The following is a 24,432-nucleotide window of genomic DNA, read 5'->3' on the forward strand; positions in this document are numbered from 1 at the left end:
CAAGTTACAAATAAATTGTAACTAATATAAAAATAAATTTTAAACGACAAGTTGTACATTTTAAGGATTTTTTTGCAATGCTTTTATAAAACTTAAAAATAAATCTCTTAAAAATGCATAAATATTTTTATAGCTACTATTTTGATAGGCATTATAAAACAACACCAACAACAACTTAAATAGTCTTACTAGTCTTTAATTTCATACTTATTTTTATAGGTTTTTTCAGAGTATTTTTTGTTAAAATAACACAATGAAGACTTCAGCAAATGATAAAAAGCATGTTTGTGTAGCTTGTGGGAAGTTTTTTAAGTTCAAATCAATATTGGTTGTTAACGAAAGAGTTCATACTGGTGAAAAACCTTACAGTTGTGGTTAATGTGATCAAAGTTTTTCACAAAAAGGTAGTTTGACACAACATCAACTAATTCATTCTGGTTTGAAGATCTACCAATGTGATGTTTGCAAAACATGTTTTGCTAGAAGAAAAGATTTAAAACGACATACAATATTTCATTCTGATGATAAACCGTTTAAATGTGAACAGTGTGATAAAAATTTTACCCTAAAAATAAACTTGACAACACACAAGTTAATACATAGTAGCAAAAAAGATTTTCAGTATGATGTTTGTCACAAGAAGTTTGTTCGAAAAAGTGATCTCAAAAAGCACATATTGACTCATACTAAAGAAAAACCTCATGAATGTAAAACATGCAAGTAAAAGTTTTCTCAAAAATCAAATTTAAACACTCACATTAGAATTCATACTGGAGATAGACCGTTTGGATGTGATGTTTGTGGATGGAGATTCACACAAAGTTCACATAGGAATAATCATTTGAAAATTCATAAACAATGACAGTAGTTCTTATTTCTTTCGAGTTGAAATTTACCTGATAATTTATATATTGCATAAAAGTTTGTTACATTTTCGACAATTTAGAAATTGCTATTTTGTATACTATTTAATGAGCTGATATACGATTTATATTGGCCAAGATTTATTTATTACATTAATTTTTATTTCATATTTTTGTCCGAAAACTAAAATATTTATTTAAAACAATATATTTTCAACTGTTTCCTTATTAGAAAAAATTGAACTTGTTTAAAACTTAATTATCGGCGGAACTTTTAGTCATTTAAATTTTATATACATTTGTTTCTAACTACCGCTTAAACTATAAAAATATATGCCTTGCTAGCAAATTTATCAAATTGTAAACGTGTAGATGTCAATAAATAGTATAAAATAATTTCAGTTGGTATTCTTAGTTTTATATTTCTATTTAAAATAGCATATGGTATATAAACAGTATCAATATGAAAAAAAACATATGTTTAAAAATTTTAGTTGACGTCACCTACTTTAAGTCAAAAACTATATTTTAATTTTTTTGATTAAACAAAAATAAATTAGTAAGCTGTTAGGTCACCATATTCTCATAAAATTTTTGGTTATACTGAAGTTTTTTTTATTATATAAAATAAAAAGTATTACTGTTATATTATAAAACTTACTAAATAACAGAATCTAAACATAAACTATTTTAATAAATATCTTAAACAAATGTATTCTAAATGTTTTTTTAAATGTTTTACTTAAATGTCTTGATTAATTAACTATATTTTATTTATTTAATTTTATTTTGTTTGAATCGTTCTTTGATTATTACTTTTGTTTAGAACTAAACATGGTTAAAATACTCAAAACTAGCATTAGTATAGTATATAAAAATAGAAAAAAACGGGACAATTCAACTTAACTTAAGCCACATAGCTGTTACTACATAGTTGTTTTAATGCAATATATGAAGATTCTGAAAAAAAGTTCTGAAAATCTGAACTGAACTTACTGCATAAGCTGAATGGTTTTAGTAAATTAAAATATTACATTAAAGTAAAATAAAAGTAGATTTTAGACGGATTTTAAACAAAATGAAATTTTTTTTAAATAATTTTAAAGCGTGTGAATAAATATGGATTTTTTGTAACAATAAAATCAATTATAAGTTTTATCAAAATAGTTTTCTTAATTTTCTGTATGTGCTATTCTTATTTTTAGCTACAAATGATATTACGTTTGAACAGTTAAATGTGTTGTAGTTATATTCTCAATCGGTTATAAATTTATTAATCTTAAAAATAGTTTTTAATCGAAAAACAAAGCATTAATTTTTTTGTATTAAATATTATTATGGAAAGGTCAAAATTGTACGAAAAAAAAATGGACGAGGGTAATAATTTGCAAGAAAAACAATTTGCATCAAGGGTCAATTTTGCACGAAAAAAAATTTGCAAAGAGGTTCATTTTTGCACGAGAGAATAAAAATAAAAATAAAGACAAAAAATGAATAAATAAAAAAATATTAAAAATAAAAAATAAGACCGACCGGGTTAAGGTAACAGTGATAGTAAAAAAATTTAACACCGTGCAAAAATATCTCTGTGCAGAATTGTCTGTCGTGCAAAATGGTTTTTGTGCAAAAATGATCCTTTGTGAAATTTTACTTTCTTGTGCAGTTTGTCCGCTCGTGCAAAATTTAAACCTACCCTTTATTTACACATGTAGCTTAAGATCCCAGAACTATATTTTTTTTAGAATCTAGTATTAAGCTTGGTAACTTCTATAATCTGTATATTATATACAAAGAATACAAACTCATACTGTAATTAAATTATATAAGATTAAAATTTACACTGTTCCCATCTTGATTTGTTAGTTCAAATAAATAAACTTATTTTAAAGATTTATGTCAAAGTGGCTTTTATAAACTCATAAAAAACTTCATAAAATAACATCAATGCAGTAAAACGAATCTTGTTATACTTTTAGCTATTTAACAATGTAGTTTAATGTACCTAATACAGTATTTTGTTTATGTATAAACTACAATGAAGTTTGTGAAAAAATCAAACAAAAAAAAATTAGTGATGCACATTTAATTAGTTACGTCTGAATGAAATTACAGACACACGTCTAAGAGTAAATAGAAATATTTATTTAAACTATAAAATTAGTTTTAAACAAAAATTTTAAACAATTATCTAAGTTTTTTTAAACCAGGGTTTCCTAAACTGCTTTTTCAAGACCACCTTTAATGAAATTCAAAATCTATGGCCTCTCAAACAAGATTACTCATAAAACTACCATTAAAAGCAACTAAGACCTTTAGTAAATTTATCAAAACAAAAGTGAAAACCAAGACAGTTTAATTAACCTTGAACTTATTTCAAAACACAGTTGTTAAAATCTCTATAATCTATAATACTCTGATTATTAACTGCATTAACAAAAGTAAATTTTATTAATTTTAAGAAGCCTTATTAGTACTAAATTTATTAGTAATTTTTACCAGATTTTTGATTATTTATCATTTTTTTCTACAATGAATTTGCAAGGTGATTATAAAATGCATACTTGTGTAATTTGTGGGAAATATTTTCAATCAAAGTCAGCATTGGTTAGACATGAAAAAATTCATAATGGTGAAAAACCTTACAATTGTGATGTTTGTGATAAAAGTTTTGTTAGAAAAGGTTGTTTAAAAAGACATCAGCTTACTCATTCAGGTTTAAAAATTTATTAATGTGATGTTTGCAAAAAATGTTTTGCATATAGACAAGCTTTAAAAAAACATGCAATAGTTCATACTGATGATAAACCTTTCAAATGCGAACAGTGTGATAAGTTTTTCAACATAAAGTCTTACTTGTCGACACACATGTTGATTCATAGTGGTAGAAAAGATTTTAAGTGTGAAGTTTGTAATAAGAAGTTTGCTCGAAAATGTTATGTAAAACAACACATGTTTACTCACAATAAAGAAAAGCCTCATGAATGTCAAATCTGCAACAAAAAATTCAGATTAAAAGGAGAATTAATCAAACGTATTCGAATTCATACCGGAGATAGGCCATTTGGATGTGATATTTGTGGTAGTAGATTTACACAAAGTTTAAATAGGAATAGTAATTTAAGAATTCATAATAAATAATTTAAAGTACATTAAGCAATGAATATAAAAGTTTTCTCTAAGTAAGTTTGTCACATTTTATATAACATTTTGTAATATAGTATATGATTTATATTGACTAAGTTTAAATAAATATATTAATTGGGACTTTTTAAGGTTTCACCTTGCAAAACTAAAGCACCTTTATACATACAAAATGCTTCCTTAGTTTAACTTTTTTTAATTTTTTTTAATCTGTTTGTTCTTATCTTCTTCGTAAAATTAAACTATTAGGAAATTATTTAGTTCTCATTTGCGGTATTATTAAAATAATTAATTTTTTTATATATTTTGTTTTCTAAGTACAGCTTAAATTAATTATAAAAATAGTTTAAATGCATTGCTGGTCAATTTATCTAATTGTTGTACATGTATAAAAGTCAATAAATATAATTTTATTTGATTATTTACTTTAATAAATATTTATTAAAAGTTAAATTATTTTAAGCTCTGCTATTATTGTTTTTTTGTTATTGTTTTGATGAGAAAAAATGTTGTTTTAGTTTACTTAACGGTAAAAGTAGTACCCTTTAAATTAATATAAGTAAAAATCTAAACTTTTTAGTCTAAACTAGATTTTAAAAACTAGTTTGTTAAATTGCAAAATCCCAAACACTTACATTACTTATTGCAATAAAAAAATAGTTTTTGTTTAGCCAGTTAAAAGAGCAACTGATAGTTATTTCTTTTAAATTATTTAAGTTTTGCTTAAATATAATGGTAACAGTTCTTAAAGGGTAATAGCTTTCATAGTAATGTATATTTCAGTATGTTTCAAAAGTATGTATTAAAAACATGTGATAACAAATGAAATACATAAAATGGCACCAAATTTTACTCACATCAGAAAAAATAAATTAATTACTTTTGTTAAATACAGCATTGAACAAACTTTTAAGAATCGAAATTTCTCAAATAAAAACGTCGCGATTAAGTCGCAGTTTGTTGAACTCAGTATAATTGGATGAAATATATTTAATTTGATTAAAATATCTGTTAAAAAAGCTGTAATTGATAGTGTCAACTTGTAAAAAAATACAATGAATGTTTTTTGTTAAGTTTAAGTATGCCGCATCGCTATGTAAAACTAAAAACTCAAAGTTGATTTAATTTTAATAAAAGTATTAAACTCTAAACATATTTAAGTTACAGTTGCATGTCTGTTAACAATAATCATTTGCTTTCGCCGTTCTAGGAAAATAGTAGCAATGTATTTATATCTAGTGGATAATTTATTGCTGAGTTACTTTATATCAGGATTATGAAGTCATTGCATTGAACTGCATGAAATAACAATAAATAAAGTAAGACTTATTGCACTTCAGTACGAATAAGACGAAGTAAATTATCAAAATAAAAACTTAATAACAAAAAATTGTTTATACTTTTAATATTTTAACAATTGATAAAAACTGTTTAAGTTGTTATAAGTAAAAGTTGTTAAAATTTCTAAAGGACGTAATATAATTTTAATAACAATTTATTGTTTAATTTCAAAGTATAAAAAAAAAGTAAGTTGAGAAAAAATATTCATTTATATGAATAGAAGTATTTTAAGTCACTTACATGTGGCTATCGAAAAAATATAAACTATGATAACAGAAAATAATAAAGAAGTAATTTAGACATGCGATTGAACCATGCTAACTAATAAAAAGTGAATAAAATTAGTAAAAGTTTTGTTGCATTTTAACCTTCTATACTACTTAAGGAGAAAGACTCGTTATTTAATTTAAACAAAATATACTTAATCATTTTATTTGTATACACCATTTGATATATTATACTTTGGTTTGAAGCTTAGCGAAGAACATCTAAAATTATTAAAATTAAAAAAGCTACTAATTTCTAGATTTAGTTTTATAGAAATCTAAACACTATCTTAGATAAGTTTTGCTACTTTCGTGAATACAGTTATAAGAAACTTAAAACTTATAAAATTAAAAATCATTACAAATTAGCAATTAGAGTTTAAAGCTTAGAGACTGCTGACACTGTTTTAAAACTTTAATTAACTTCAATTTACAAAAAGGAATGTAATGTCTTAGAAAATAACAAATTTTGTATGATTACCAAAATTCATTCAATTAAAAAAGTCAATTAAAAAAATGTAATATTTGTATTTAATCTTACAATCTGATCATATGATATTTTTTCTAGAAGCGTAAATAAGTTAATTAGTATAAATTTTATGTGATACGTTTGTTTTTGATGTTGGTGTACAAATTTTCATTGAAATTATCTTTTATAAATTTAGAAAAAGTTTTTATTTTGTTATTTCTTCTACATTATGAGTCTTTGAAATTGAGTTGCCAAGGTATTAATGTCTACGTTGAGCGTAAAAAGTAAACTTGCAAAAATAATATAACTAAAGTACTAAAATATTTTTCGTGTAAGAGTTTTTAGCTAAATTAGTGTAGCTTTATATCTTTCTAATAACGATCAATTAGCATTTTTAAGTAATAAATAAGTGTCTATTGGTTTAACTCTACTAGCTTAACTGTTTTAACTTTGTAATCAAAAAATAACTCTGAAGCCATTTGCATGAAAAATAAACAAAGTTTAAACGAAACAGCTAATATATCTAACATTTATATTAAAAACATCTGTATAACCGGTGAGTATAATAAAACTGTGTTGCTTTATAAATAACTTAAAACAACATTTTTAACACTTAAAAATAATAAAGAATCGTATATTATTTAAACTTTATAAGCTATACTGTAGTTAACTTTTTAATCAAAATTACCTTCTGAAGCTGTTTGCATGAAAAAAAAGCTAATAAAAACCCTTATGTTGACAATCGTAATTATTTTTGACAATGTATCTACTTTATTTAACTTTTCTTTAAATTAAGTTTAAAAAAAATAGTAAACTGAGTCATAAATGTTTCAAAACAATCTTAAAAAAATATATTTTTAGACGGTAAATGTTTGTAAAAGTGTTTCAATTTTTAATTAAAAATCAACAACTTTGAAAATGAGCACTACAAGCATAATATATTTATTCGTAACATAAATATTGAAAACTTCAATAATACATAACTATTCAAAATAGTCAATAAAAACTGTCGTTATTTTACAGAAAATTAACTAACTAGGTAAGTTTTTTACAGTCGCGGTATATAAATTATATTAATTAAACCAGCCACATTTATGTGGTGAAAATATTTGCTACAACGACTTAATCAAAATATACTTTTTTATCTTCAAGTTTTAGCATGTGGTTTGTTGAATAAACCAGATGACGTCAACTGTAGCAGGGAAAGTTAAACTGTAAGTAAGTTTTAACCAAAATAATTCGATTAGGATTCAAGTACTCTATACAGATTCTGCTAATTCATTACAAGTTGTTTTGAATTTAGAAAGTGCATTATTTTGACTGACAATTCAAAATTTTAAAAATCTTTTATGTCAAAATAAATTACTGCTCGTAACTATTAATTTTTATTTGTTAAAAAACATTAAATAGTTTAAAACCAAATTAAATGACCATTTTTGATTAAATAGACAATTAGATTTTTTTTAATATTAGTAAACGTATACTGAACAAAAATAAGACACTAAAAGTATTTGGTCTTAGTATCTGGTGCACAAATAACCTTTCAATTACCGAGTTGCACACAACGGATAACTTTTTTATCCAGGACATTATTACAACAAAAAAAATTAAATTCTTAACGATACCTTTTTATCTAAACTGGAAGTTCTTAGTTATGCTAACTAGTCAAAATTGTTAGATGTATGTAAAGTAACATGAGTTTCAAAATGAAATACTGTTTGAATAAGTTATTTAAAACTTTTTCGCATATTTCTTCTACTACATTGTTTATCAAATGTCGCAAGATCAATCGCTAATAAAAATATCTTATTATCATTCTAAGCTGAAATTTCGGTGTATAGATTGAAAATAAACTTTCGTAAAACTGAAATGTCTGAACCTTAAAAACGGAATATCTAGTGTAAATTTACAAACTCCCCTCAACCCAAATTTTTGAGACCATTCGTTTATTCCTTATAGCAAAACTTTGCTTAAAATAGTTTGAAAAAGTTTTCTGCATTCTAAACTGCTAAATTATGAAACAATAATTTAATATTGGAGTAGAGTTTCACTTAATTAAATCAAATAGTGTAAGTATTTGTTTTATACTTTAAAAATTTATGGTATATAGGTTGTAAGTTTAGTTTTAACCGCTTTAAAAATAACTAAATGATTTTTCACATATTAGTAGTCAAATATTTTTTTTTAGAAGGACGTTAGTACTAAATTACTTTAATTTACAAAAAAACAGTTGTTTTTAATTTAGGTGGTATTCGGAAGTTTTGTTTGTTTTGTTGTTTTTATACTATACAGAATTAAGTCATTAAAACAGAAGAAACTTTTTTATAAGAAAATATAATTTTCTAATAAAAGAAAATAGAAAAAATTATATACTTACGAACTGTATATCAAATCTAAAATTTCAAACAAACATGTTATATAAAATACAGAACAGTGCGATTTAAATTTACATACCACATGATTATAAAAAAGAAATAAGAAATCATTGCTTTTATTTTAGATGTTTTGAATACAAAAAGAATCTATGTAATTAATTTAAGAATATAACAATTAATGTTTATAAGAATAAAAGCAATTGGTAAGTTTTTTTATTACAAATGTTAGGCCCTTATGTTTTACTGAAATTAAAAAACTAATATTTATAGACAGCTACAAGACTTAAACGCAAAATTGCTTGTTGCAATAATTATAAGTTGTGATTAATACAATGAAAATTTATTATTAAACTTCTTGAGGGCTTATATGTTATCTTATAATTTAAATAAGTTAAAATGAGTAAAAGCAAATGTAAAAGAACGTAGGCAGTACAATTTACTCATACGAAAAGCATAAGTTCGATTAAAAATGATAATAAGCAATGAACCCGCTTAATAAGCTTTTTTTTTATAATTAAAAACATCGCAGGTCGGAAACGGTGAGCCGCCGCTTGCTGTCCTAAAGAAAAATTTGAGAAGATGAATTGAAATTTTTGTTGAAAAAATTGTAATTGATAGTGCTATTATGTGAAAAACATTTTAGAAAACTTTATGGTAAGTTGAAGTATGCCGCATCAAAACTAATCATAAAACAACAGACTTAAAACTCTTACGTAGTTTATTTTTGACTGGTTTATAAAACAAAGAGTTTTTGACTACGTTTTAAAGTTTAAAAAAAAGTGACTATTTTTCTTTGTTGAATTTCAGTGGCTTGTTTTTTATTTTTTTTTTTTCAAAACAGTTGTTTAACACAGAAATAAATTCTAAAACAAACCGATGATTCACATACTTAAAAATAAAATCTATTTTTAAATAAATAGTTGCTTAGTTTCACCGCAGAACGGATATTCAAACTATGATTTTTTATTTAAATAGTATAGCTTGTTTTTTCATAATAAGTAAATACAACAAAAAAAGAAGTTCTTATTTACAAAACTCATAAAAGTCTTAGCTTGACTTTAATGCGAAAAATTATTTGAATATTGTTTTAGCAAAACTAAAAATATTTTCAGGGGCAAAATAGTATTACGCAAAAGTATATAACAGACTGACTAAATAAGTTAAAATCAATTAAATCAAAAATAAAATCCATTTAATATTGTATAATATGAAATTCGAAATCTAATTTTTACATTAATACTAAATCTATATATTAAATACAATCATCTTATGTGTAAGTAAAACACTTAACAAAACTAAAACTGTAGCCGTTAATATTTTAATTCTGACGATTTTTTTTCACCGACCTCTTATATATTGTTCATTTCGAAAGCTAGCTTATTTCAGAATATTTAATCCTATCTATTCACATCGCGGTAAATAATCGTGACCTAAAGCAGTAACACATTAACTTTAAAGCTTTTGAAAATAATAAAGTTTTCAAGCTTTGAAGCTAATATAAGCAAAGTATATTATTATAATTAGTATTTGATTGGTTCTTAGTTAGTTTAATTTGAGTTATTTGACCTGAAACTAATATATTTTTGTAGACTTGTTTTTACTTTTAATTAACAGCTTACAGTGATGAAAACACAGCTCTTCAAACAAAATAAATAACATTAATATTAAACATTAGAAAAAAATTGTATCTCAATATAGGTTTCTAATAAATAGTTACTGAAAGTTGTCTTGTATTAATTGAAAAAACTCAACTAGGTAAGGTTTCAAACAGTAAAGTTAAAAAAAAAAGTAAATTGAATTTTTTAAGTAATTTGAACTAAATTAGTGTGGCTATATATTTATCTAAAGACATTATTTTACCACTTTAAAGTATCAAAAAAGTGTATACTGTTTTAAATTTTTAATCAATAATAATCTCTGAAACCATTTTCTTAAAAAAAACTGAGTAAAGAAAAAACTTTATGTTTAAAATATTCTATTTTTAAGTAAAGTTAGTCATAATTTTTCGAGAATAGTCTATGATAACAATTTTCTATTATAATATATGTTTTTTTTAGACTTGCTTTAACTTTTAAATATCAACAAAAAATAATTAATATCGAGCACTAGAAATACAACATATGTATAAGTAACACTAACAATAAAGATTACAAAATACTATAACGTTATTAAGGGTTTATAACAAATAGTTACTGAAAGTTATCGTGATTTTACTGAAAAAAGTATTAAAATTCGACTAGGTAAGTTTTTATACAGTCACGGAACATTAAAGTGAATGTGAAAAAACTTAAATGAGCCACATTTATGTGGTTAAAATAGCTTCAACAACTGTTCAGGCCAATTTTTGCAATTTGTTTTTATAAAACTTAGCTTCGTTGGAGAAACCAGATGGCGTAATTTATAGAAAGATATAGGAAAGTTTTAACCTTTTTTTTATGTTTTAAAATAGAAAAATTTGATGAGGTTTAAATTTTCTTACATAGTTTTGGCTAAATTATACGACTAATTTTGAAATCTAAAAACGCATTTTCTTGCCTGGAATTTTACATTCTAAAATATTTAAAAACAAAATAAGTTCAAGCTTATTATTATTAACATGTAATCCTTTTTAATTATAAAAAATTAAAAAGCTTAAATTAAATAACCATTTCAGATTTTGAAAACAATTAAAAAGTTTTAATTTAGAAAGTATTGGTATATTTAACATAACAAAATACACTCAAAATATTTGGTCTAAACGACCTGGTGCAAGAAAAAACGTAAGACTAGAGCTTAAAGTAATTAGTTGTTTTTTAAATAATATCGATAATAATTAAAATTTGCTTGAAAGATGAAACTAAAAAGAAAATATAGTAGATTTTTTTTTTAACTAAAGCGGTTTTTATTAAATTCAATCTATAGTTAGAAAGTAACAGTTTTGCTTTATATAGATATATTTTTAGCTTTTAGTTATCATATAAGAATTAGATTTTAGACGTAGACGAACTCGTTTGGTTAGGTACGAGTACTTGAGAAATAACAGTTTTGTAACAAAAATAATTAAATCTCACAGAAAATATTACTTTTTCATTAATATTTATAAACCAATTTTAGATGTTTTTAGATGTAATCAAATATTCTATTAATATACATTATTGTTTCAGTTTTTAATCAATCTATTAATGATTGATTGAAAATTTTAAAATTTTAAAGGTGATTCTTAAAGTGAAACAATGTTGTTTTAACGATAAATATAAACTTAAATAAATCAAAAAGTGATATATTTATTTTTTGTAAGCCAGATATCCTTCAGTTTTCTAAAAAAAGGTGTTTCAAGTTCAGAAACTTTTTATCCAAAAATTTTCTCATATACATATCATTCAACTTTTAGAGAAAATATTACGAAGTTAAAAGTTCTGGTACTCTTACTTTATAACATTTGTTTAATTGTATTTAGTGTTTTTTTTAATGGGTAGATGATAAGTAAGATTTTTATTAGGTATCAAAACACAACAAAAGTTATAAAACAAAATAATTTTAATATTAGATCAAATTTTTCAGGATATTTTAAATCTACAAAAAGTAAACTTTCAGTCATTAACATTTAATGGTTTATATTAAACATTTTTAAGTAAAATTTGAAATCGTCAGATACCATGACGTCAGATATATTTACAACGCAAATTTTCTAGAAATTTTAATATTTTTTTTTGTAGCACAGAAATGTGATAAATATAAAATTTTTCTCATTATTTAAACTTTTTATGTATATTGTTAAAATTAGTGGATTTTTTAACTACAATAATAATATTTTAAACGTGTGGGATTTTCAAACGAAGTTTGTTAATAATTGTAGAAAAAACCAAAGGAAAATTCAAAAAAGTACTTTTATAAATAAGCATTTTTTTTCAAATGATTGTTTATTTTCGAATTAATAGTTAACTTACTAAGCGACTAAAATACATTAAATACAACTTAACCAAAAAAGAGCTTTTATAATTTGCAAATTTGTTTAATTAAGATAAATACATATAGATTTGATCATATACAGTGACCTAAAAACTTGCTATTTTTTAACTTTTATCATTGATTAATAAGTACAAATTTTATATAACAAGTAAAACAAATGGTTTATTGATTTTCTAGGACTAAGTATCATTTTATAAAAGCTTTAAACTAACTTCATAAATATTTTATTGACTTTTATTAGTAGTTCACAATTTACATTTTTTGTTTATTACATTCAATTCTAAACAATAAAAATAAATAATCATTTATAGTAGATACAACCTAATTAGGCGTTTAGTTGTAAGAATAAAAACGAGCAAAGCATTTAAGAAGAAATGATAAGTAGGAAAAATATGAGTGCTTGTGTTTTTTTTGTATAACGTATTTACTGTAAAACTTTTTTAATATATAATAACAAAGTTTGAATTTATGAAGAAACATATAATTACTCATAAATACATCTAGACTTTATTAATTTAACTAATTGTTGAATTTCAAACAAAGAACGGTTTTGATAAGGTTTGTTTTTAATTACAACTTAACCCGTAAATACGTCATTGACTTCTGAACACTAAACTTTAATTATGTGTTAAAGTATAACTTAAATACGATTTATAAAAATATGCGTGGATACAGAGACTTGTATTTTAAGTCACAAAATGTGATACAATTTTCATATACTAATTTAATATTTGTAAAAAGTGATTCGCTGTTTTTATTTTTTTTTGATTTGTTTAAAATCTAGTACTAATCTTTTTACTTTCTTTTGAGTTTCTCAATAAAGAAAATTATTTTTTCAAGTCGCTTAATACCCAAGGGCAATTAAGGTATTCAACTTGTCTAATGAAGTGTTAAAAATGTATAAAATTAGTTTAAAACTTTATTTAACATAAACACAAACAAATAAAATTTTTTGACCACGCTCGTCAATCACTAAATAAAAATAATATGCTGTCTTTTAAATTCTTCTACTCAAGTTATAAAACAAACTAGTTAATTAATTACCAAAACTTTTTTAATATTAAAAACCTACTAAAAGAAAACTTTCTGAAAATAACTTATAATTATTTATTTTTAAACTATAATTAGCTAATCATGACGTCAGCTAGATTTTCAACACAAGTGTTTAATAACGTTAAATGAATTCTTTGAATATTACAAGAGAGAAGATTTCTAGAATAAGTAGCACAGAAATTTTTTGAATTATACTCTTAATACAACATAATACTTAATATATTATTCACTAGTTAACTTGTTAGATATCGTACTGATATTTTTAAAGAGTAGGTTTTTTATGCATTGTTTGTTTATTACTGTAATCAAATTAATAAAAAGATCTTTTAAAAATAGGCTTAAAATAAATCCTTTGCATTATTTTTTTGATGGTCTCTTTTTGTATTAACAATTAACGAATAATTAAAGACTAAAACGCTTTAAAAATAAGCAGTTTTATAAGTTTATTTTTAAAGTTTTAAAAATTTATTAACTGCAAGGTTTACATTTCATATTGCAAAGCATAAAAAATTTTATGTGAAATTTAATTTTAAGAGCATCTATATAAAAACATTACATTAAAGAAATTTATACTGTATTGATTGTGCAATATATTGACCTTCTAGTAACGTTCCAAGATACTGTAAGCAAAGTTTGGTTATAAGCTACTTTATGAAATATATAAAGTTATTAAATAAAGTAACATACTAAAAATTAGACAATTCTAAAACAAAGTGGAAAATAAATACCCAAAAGGTTTTTATTTTAATTTTAACTAAACTCGTTTTATTAGGACTCTAATATTTTAATAATGCAACTTTTTTTTTTTTCCATAAAACCTAATTTCATGAAAACAAAATTAGCTAAAAAGAGTGTTTATGTTTAATTTTAAAAACATTTTTGTCTTTTTACAAAGCATGTAAAAACGATTTTGTGTTAAAACTTGGTCGTGAAAATAACACTTTTTTTTTGTATAATTAAACAAACAAAACTAAATTAAAAGAAATAAAAAGTATAATTTTTTGAAAATCAATGTAATTTATGTTTTGTATAACACTTAAACTTAAAATAATGTTGAACAACAAATCATTCAGTAGGTCATTGGTAGTTCAACCGATTATTAAAAACAAAGCTATAAGTTGCTGGTTAAAGTTGTATTATGATACTTTTTATTTGATTTTAAATGTGGGTACCTGTTTTTAATGCTTTTCATTACAAAAAAATTATATATCAGTTCTCAAAAACTAACCTCGTACATTTTCTTTATTAATACAACCTTTATTTAAACTTTAAGAAAAAATAAAAACAAAGCTGTCCAATGCGTATTTAAGATATCATCCATGCAACTTAATAATCAAATAGTTCTTCGTAGACCAAGTTCTAGAACCGATTATTTTTAATGCTTTAGCTGTCGTTCAATTTAAAAATTAACTAATTTTTTAAACTAACCTAGATACAAAAAAAAGATAAACAAATTTTTTCAATATAAATTTCATCATTTGTTTTCTGAGTAACCTGAGCATGAAAACGACTAAATGATATAACATTAGCCGAATAACTAAATATATATTTAAATTGTTAGTTATTTAAGTTTAAGTTTGATTACAAAAGTTTATTTTCTGAAATATTTTTATAGTATGAAAAATATAAAATGCTTATATCAAGAGAATTTGAAAGCTTTAAATACTATTTTTTAAACAAGGTTTACAGGAAATAATATTTTATATTAAATATCTAAACTTCTTAAAAATTAATATTGCTAGCAATACAATTATAAATCAAGACTTTAAGAATAAATAAATATATAAAACTAAACTTATACATCTGGCTAACAAGCCATATCAAAAATAATTAACCTTTAAGAAATACTCAACAATAATGTAAGATTGTAATGACGCAAGTCACATATCCCGTAAGTATTTAATTCTTAATTTATTATATAGATCAATAAGTTAATGTAAGCTAGTGGCCTTTAATTGTACCTTATTTTTAAGTCACAAAAAATGACCGATTAAAATAAAAATGTATTTTTATAGGTCATATTTTTAATTTAAAATTTAAGAAGTATAGTCATAAAATAACTTTTATTATTTTTCAAAATATTAAATTTATCTTAAATAATCAAGAGAAAATTTATTTTTTAGCTTAAGTTTATAAACATATTTAAAAACTAGTATACTTAGTTACACTAAAAGTCTTATTTAAAAAGCTCGAAATAACTTTAACAACTTTAAAATTTTTTTATATGCTAAGTAACATGCTTTACTTCCACATTTTTGTGGTTAAAATTCAAGTTCACCCTAAAAACAGAGTTTTTAGATTTTTCTAATTTATATATTTAAGAAAGTTTAAAAATTTTCTCGGTAAATCTAAATTACTTCACTAATCGTTGATAGTTTTAACTGAACACATACAATTTATTTACAAACTATTTTTATCGAATTAACTAAACTCTGTTGTTTAAAAAACATTTTTTCTACTTTTTTCATGCTTTGTTGTAAATACTTATAAACATTATATTTGTGTTTTTAATAATTTTTGTCTACTACTTAAAATATTTATTTTTTCAAACCAAAAATTATTTTATATAAATTGTGGTAAGTTATGTAAAGTGTCATTGTAGAAAAATGTAAGTAACTTTTTAATTTAACTCTTTTTATTTTCCTTTTATCGTAACTATTAAAAACAATAATTAGCAACGCGCTGTTTACGAATTAAATACTCTTTAAAAAACTTCAACATAATAAAATTTTTATTTAAGTTTTTCCAAAGCACACTAGATTTTAAAACTTTTGTATCGTCATAGCGTTTCAACCCATAACAACTATTTTGTTAATTACTAACATATTTATTATAATTATGCATGAATATGTTACTTTATTATCAAAATATATTTAACACAAAATTTTGTGGCTAACTTTTTATTTTCAAACTGTTAAAAAGCTTCTAAAACGATAGATAAACTCATAAATAATTTTAATCAGTTCAATTCAAAGCTGAAAATACAAGTAAAATGGTTACAATAAATGAGAATACAAAGTAAAGAAATTACTAACAAAAATATTAATGTTAAACTAAATCAAGTTTAGCATCTAAACACTATATATTAATGAAAAACTGTACCAAATTAAATAACATAGCAATTGATAAGTATCTCAAATTTCTTAATTCGTAAATTTTCAATTTTCATTTTAATTAATAGCTAATTTGTTAAAGGATATAATGTAACTTAATATATTTCATTAAAAACATTTTTTTCAATTTTTTAGATTGAACAAATGAAATTTTTTTTCTACACATGTACAACTTATTTTGTGGTTAGATACGGCTGTTTTCCCTTCAATATGCTTTTTTATTTTGTTTAACCTTGATATAACCTCATAGTATTACAATTTTGTTATAGTTATTAGTATTTTGCTTTTTAATTTTATTAGAGCTTCTAATGACGTCAAGTAATATTGCCCCGCATATGATTGAATAAAAATTTTGTATTATAAAAATAATAATATGTACAGAACTTCGATGTTGTTTTGTCTAACTTTGTACCATTCGTATGTGGGTAATTTTCAGTTTTTATTTTGAGATTAGTTAGCATTATTTTGTATACTAATAACATACAATTACTAAATACTAGTTAATTAATTTAGCTGATAATAAAAGTTAATTCATTTTGAATAAAATAGTTGTCGTGAATACTTTTAAAAGCTTTAGTATTTAAAAAAACAGAAGTTCTTAAAAGTTTAAGTATTAATTTTTTATATCAAGAAATTGTTTAATATTCTACAGTAATCCACTATCCTATGGTAAAAATTCTCTCGACTAACTGCAAATATATTTTAAAATATTTTGTTAGTATTTAATTGTTTTTTAATTAGAAAATCACTGATAAGACATTAATCTTAGTTTTGTGGTGTATGACTCAATTACCGGAAGGATTTTTGCGTGCAGCAAATCTTTAGACCAATTTTTTGAAGAATTTTTGTCGTTCACTGTACAAGACTAGTTATGTTGTAAAGCTGACAATTTTATTATAACATATTTACGGTTTTATATGATTTAACTAGTTGTTAAAACTTACTTTAGAAGATAATATAAACAGTTTATTTTTTACTTTAAACTTTTTAAATACTTTCATGGTTTGATTTTCGCCATTTTATAAAGTCGCCATTGTACAAAAAGTTAATAATATTTTTCGTAGCTTGATAAACAAATAACATGTCTAAAAAGAAGTTTGTATATCATGAGTTTTTTAAACAATTAGAGTGGTTTGAACATTTGTTATGCATATAAGTTTAACTTGAGTTGCCCAAAACGTTTTAGCAAAACCTTTACTTTTGATAAATAACGGTATTAAAACATTTTCATAGTTACGTCAGAAAGGTTGAATAATAATAGTCTGCATTTATGCAATATAAAATAAATAAAAGTTTGATTAAAATTTTAAGATAGTGAAACAAAACTGTTTAGTGAATAATATTTATCATTCTTATCAATGTTAATCTTTGATTAATAATTTGTACAAATTGTGCTTAAAATAATTTCAAAAAATATCAAAAGTTATTTTTGAAATAACTATAATATTTTTATCTTGTTTTTACTAATTTTTCTATAAAAAAATTATTGAACGATGAAAAAAAGTTGAAGTGTTTTAAAAGAATAATTGAAACATATATTTTTTTTAATTTTTGAAGTGTAGTTTTAGCTCATGTGATAAAGATTTTGTAAATAAAAGTTGATTAAAAACTTTCTTGTATATCAGGAATTGTTACCACTGTTATCAATTGAAGTTCTGTATTTTAATTTACACATAAAAAATATACAATTATTATAAAATATTTATCAGTTTTAAATTTTTAGGTTTAAGTAGTCAAAAATAAAATATAAATTTATAACTTTTTTTTTAATTACTCACTAACCGTTTTAGAAGTAAGTAAGCTTGTTGTTGCCAGATAATTATCACACACAATTATCAAACAACTTATAGAATCTAAACGAAAAGAATGATAAGTACTGTTTTGTATGAATTATTCTTGTGTGTGAAAAATAACACCAACCATATATTATTACATGTAACTATGTATCCTTGAAAGATTCCTTATCATAAAGAAAAGTCCATAAACAAAGAAAACAGCTTACTTTTCAATGTTCGCATTACTAAGAAGATTTTTTAATTAGCGATAGCTTATACTGAGATATACCTTATATATAGTATATTATTAATTATTCTACGTTAATATCAATTTTAACCATTTAAATTTATAGAAATAGACCTTTATTGTACAAACCCATTTTTGTAATAAACATAATACAGTTCTAAGCTTAAATACAACAAAAAAGTTTTTATTAAAACGAATTTAAAGTTTGCGTTATCTAATTTTTAAAAAGGCTTACTCAACTTTATTCATACTTTTTTTTAATTTCTGTACAGCAACCTAATGACCCACCATATAACAAATAAAACTTTAAAAACATGTTTTACTATATCTTTTTCAAATAATTTGATATTATTTTCAGTAGTTTTTGCATAATTTGTCAACTTAGTATTTTTTATTACAGAATTACAGTTTGATTATCTGCTTAGTGGTAAAATTATAAACTGTCCGATTCTGAATAATTATGCTTTATGTTTTAAAATAGTACCATAATCCCTTAGTTGTTATTAGAGATAAAAATTCCTTGATAAGCTCATGCCAAAGAATTTAAAGCGTTTTAAAATAACAAACAGTTATAGTCCAATAAAACAGGTTTTATGTTATTACAATAATTATTTTTCTATTCAATTTGTCTTTTACTAATCAAAAATTACAGTTATTTTTTTAATCAAATTCAATATTTTATTTTTGTATTTTTAACTTTAACATCTTGGATGGATATGTTAATAAGTCTTTTAAAAAAACCATTGTATTTAATTTTTTAAGAGCTTATTTAAAAAGTGACATTAATCGTTTTACATACTTTATTTAAGTGAATAAACATGTTGAAAAAACTAAAAATAGAACAGTATTTTTTTCATGAAGTTAAATATAATATTATTTAAAAAAAATTTAGTAAAAATTTTTTTTGAATATTTCAGTTACTTATAGTTGAGTGTATTAAAAAGAAATATAGATTTTATGGTGATAAGCTAATTACTGTTCTGAAATAATAAATTAAAAAAGTTAAATTTTATACCTTCTGTAAAAAATTTCAACTTTTTTTGTTTCATAATTGACTTTTTTAAATAAATCGTAGAATAAAAAATGAAGCATTTCTTTTTCAAAATTTAGGATTATTTTGTAATATTGATACAACGAAAGTGTCAGTCGATGATAAAAAGCATGTTTGTGTAACTTGTGGGAAATGTTTTAAGTTGAAATCAGCATCGGTTGTTTACAAAAGAATTCATACTGGAGAAAGACCCTACAGTTGTGAAGCTTGTGACAAGAGTTTTACACAGAAAAGTAATTTGAAAACACATCAGCTTACTCATTCTAGTTTAAAGATTTATCAATGTGATGTTTGTGTAAGATGTTTTGCACAAAGAAGTACCTTGAAACAACATGCAATAATTCACACTAATGAAAAACCATACAAATGTGAACAATTTGACAAATGTTTTACTCAGAAGAGTAACTTGACAACACATAAGTTGATACATAGTGGTAAAAAAGATTTTAAGTGTGAAGTTTGTGAGAAAAACTTTGCTCGAAAATATGTTTTTAAACAACACATGTTGACTCACACTAAAGAAAAGCATCATGAATGTGATATTTGCAAGAAAAAGTTTTCTCAGAAATCAGGTTTAAACCGTCACGTCAGAGTTTACACTGGAGATAAACCATTTGGATGAAATGTTTGTGGTAGAAGATTTATAGAAAGTTCTAATCGGAACAACTATTTCAAAATTAATAAACAATGACAAAAGTTCTTTCTTCTAAGACTTTAAATTTTTCTATTCATATATATATTGTACAAAAGTTTAATATTTATTAAACGATTATGAAATTGCCTTTTTCTATACAACTTTGTGAGCTGATATATGATGTATTTAGTCTAAGTTTGAATTGATGTTTTAACTTTGGTTTAAATATTTATGTTTGTAAACTAAAAAAAAAAATAAAATAATATAGTTTCTTAATTTGACTTTAAAGATAACACTTGTTTTTCAAATGGTTAAATCTGTTTCTAAATTAAGTAAAATTGAACTTATTTAGAACATATATACCAGCAGTACTTTTAAAGTCATTTTAATTTTTTATTGTCGTTTTTAGCTACTGCCAACTAAATATACAAATATAAGCCTTGTTTATCAATTTCAAATTCTCGTACAAGATGTCAATAATTAGTTTTTATTCTTACTTTTATAACTGATATTAATGTAATATTTTTTTTTCTACTTAATTTCAGTTAAATAAACAATGTAAACTCTCTACATATATAAAAGTATTTCGTACCTATTCTAATACAATAAATCCATTGACCTTAACTTTAAAATTATTTTTAAAGCACTGCTATCATTGTATTTTATTTGAAATATTAGGATTACCAAAGTACATCTTGTAACATCTCTAATGATAATGGTAGTAATCTTTTATTTATAAGAAAGAAGCATGTAGTTTTTAGCTTCAGGTATTAAAGTTCTTCATTTGTTGAAATAATAATTGAAGGATTAATTTAATTACATCTAGAAGCTAAATCGCTTGAATTGCATGTTAAAAAAATACATTTAGGAGAAAAACCTTACAGTTGTGATGTTTGTGATTATAATAACTTTACTTAATAAAATAAGAATTGGTAAATCTAAAGGCGCTCATATTTTTCACCGCTTAAATAAGCAGTAAGTATTGTTTTTAGTTAAACTTTTCTTAAACTTCATGCAAAGGTTTGAGTTTTTACATATATTCGTCCTTATACTTAGTAGTATAATATAATTAGTATTATAAAATTGCTAATTTTGGTTATATCAAAGTAAGTTGTGGTATAACAAACCTTAGAACAATTTAGATTTTGCAGTTAATACTAAAATTCCATCGTTTGGTGTTGAAGAACCAGAGTAAAAACAAAAAGTTTTTAACAGACAAAAGTTAGAAATAAGTGAATGTTATGTACAATAAATTAACAATAATGCTTTAATTTGAACCAGTTTGCTTCATTAAAAAAAAGTAATTTACCTGAAAATTTTAAATTCGATTTTTAAAGTATATAAAAATGTTTTTTTACAGAAGTTATCCTAACCGTTTTAGACAATTTTGAACAAAACTTCTTTTAGTTTAAATTTAAAATTATTATTACACCTATGATAGATGTATAATATAAAGTAAGTAAAAAAAAAATCAAAACTTTTAAAGTTACTAAAACAAAGGTTATTTCTTTTACTAGCTAGGTTGGAATTAAAAAAAACAATTTTATCTAAGGAAAACATAAGCTATTACAATAAATAATTACTAAAATACAAATAAAATGAAAAGAAGTGTATATTAAATTAAATTGTATTAAGATAAACTGGTAGGTAGTTTGCTTTTTTTTTAAGTTTCATGGTAAACACAAATCTAAAAATTCCTTATTTTATTCGAAAATAACTTTGATAAAAGATTAAACAAGGTAAAAATGTTAAAAAGAAATATAAAAAAACTTTAATTTTACCAAAAAACTTTTAAATTTTAGTGACATTATCCTGATTTTTCAAGCAATATTATGCTATGGCTTGCGATTATAAACAATTAAAGTATTAAAACAATAACTTCAAAACATCTTAAAATTTTTACCACAAAGTGTGGTTTGGTCTAATTTATGGAAACGGGTCACTTTTGCACGAGCATCACTTTTGCACGAGGGGACACTTTTGCACGAGTTTCACTTTGGCACGAAGAGTCACTTTTACACGGGCAAACACTTTTCCCGAGCGTCATTTTTGCACGAGGGGACACTTTTGCACGAGTGTCACTTTTGCACGAAGAGTCACTTTTACACGGGCGGACACTTTTGCACGGCGACTCTTTTGCACGAGCGTCACTTTAGCTCGAGGGGACACTTTTGCACGACGTCATTTTTGCACGGAGGGTCACTTTTGCACGAGAGGACACTTATGCACGGTCGTCACTTTTGAACGCAGGATCTTTTTTGCACCGCGTAATTTTCGCACGGCGACATTTTTACACGTAAAAACTTTTTCACGACGTTATAATGCATAGCGACATTTTTACATAGGTTCACTTTCGCACAGCGTTATATTTTCACGGATATACTTATGAAGTGCAAAAATTTTAATTAATCAATCAATTTTGAACTTTTGCACACTTCTAATTTTTTTTTTCCACAATAAAAACTTAAATAGATTTTTTTTTTGTTAAGTTGAATTATATTTCCTTTCAAACGCAAGTTGTTTTGAATGAATAAAACGAAACGAAAATTTAATGAAACTGTAAACTAGAAACTAGAAACCTTTATTTGCTAAAAATTATAGAATATTAAGTTCTAAAACACAAACGTTGCTGCTAATTAAATATCGTTTTTTAAGGCAATAAAGCTAAAACTTATACTGTGGACAGTAAAGATTTATTTATCATAATTTAAAAACCATAAATTGTTTTCATTTGTTATAATTAGTTTGAAAAAAATATTTTAAAGAAAAACTCAATTTTTTAACTTGAAATAAACTACTAAGCACGATAAAACCTAATGTTTTCAAACTCTTGGTAGAACTTTTGTTTTTATTCAGAGCTATTTTAAAAAAGATATTAATTAATAAAAAAAAAATTTTAATAAACACAATACTATTAAAATCAATTATTTAAAATGGTGTATTATTGTTTCTACGAGTTTATACATCTGCAGGTTACAACTAATAATTTTAATTGCATTTCGTTTACAAGCTTTTAATAAAATATGCAAAAGTAACACAAGATTGCGAGCTTAGCTATTATTTTTTGCTAAATTGAACGCATTAATTTTAACCACTTAGCGACGTCATTTAGCTTCAACATTAAACGATAGTTTTATAAAATTATAATTAGTTAATTAATGCTACAAACTCACATAAAGTATTGCTGTTTAGCTGACTTCTTCTGTTCAGTAAATTTTGAAAACCACAGTAATGTGGCAAAACAGTTAAGCTGCTTTAAATAACTCTTGAATAAGTAATAATATCACGTTACAAATTGAAGGTTTTATTAAAACCAAATGTATAAGTTGTATATATGTATTTTATAAAAATCGTTCTTATAATGATAAAATGTTTTAATTTTAGTTTTTAAAGTTTCATTTAAGTTGGTTAATACAGCTTTTCAACAAAAATTTAAAAAGTCTATACAATTGCTATGGGCAATTGTATAGAGAGAAGTTTGTAAAAGAAAAGATTAACAACAAGACGAACCTGTTTTAGATGCAACAAAAAGATCTTCGAAAGCAGAACACCTGATTAACAACGTTAGTTGTGCAAAGAACTACGATTTACCAACATTTAAGGTTATTTACAACTGTACAAATTCCATTGGTTTGGTAAGTTTAGAACTCAATATTTTCAAATAAACCTGAACTGTGTAAGTTTGACTATAAGCTTTCCTTTTTTGTTTAGAAGTGTCTTTGGTTAATTTGTTTTAAAGCTTTCTTGGTTATTTTATTTATATAAAAGTGTCTTTGATTGTGTTAAACATTTTGTTTTGTTTTGTAGTTTAAAATATCAATTTTTAGCGTTAATTACTATTTTACATTAATTGATTTGTTGATTCGTTTTTTACATCAATCTGTATACTTAAGCAGTTTTCTAAAGTTATTGTTTTTACTTTAAAAGCTATTGTTCTACTCCAAAATTCTGCAGTTGGTTTTTAAACAGTCGCAGTGAAAATATATTAAAACTTTTGTGGTAAAACATTGATTGTTCTTTATATAGGTAAAAAGTATAGTAAACTTATGTTTTTAATATTAAAAAAAAAATTAAATGATAATAGTATTCTTATTTTTTAGATACTGATTAAGCTAGGTTGAAATCAATAATTGCACTTAATTGTTTAAAAAACTTG

The 24,432-nt window shown here is 23.3% G+C and overlaps 1 pseudogene; it reads left to right on the top strand.

The window, feature by feature from the left end:
• Positions 1–253: 253 nt before the first annotated feature.
• Positions 254–20,264, top strand: LOC145832064 (uncharacterized; annotated as a pseudogene).
• Positions 20,265–24,432: the final 4,168 nt, after the last annotated feature.

This window comes from Thalia democratica, chromosome 3, assembly GCF_965202585.1.
Source record: "Thalia democratica chromosome 3, ktThaDemo2.hap1.1, whole genome shotgun sequence".
In the NCBI taxonomy this organism is placed as follows: domain Eukaryota; kingdom Metazoa; phylum Chordata; class Thaliacea; order Salpida; family Salpidae; genus Thalia; species Thalia democratica.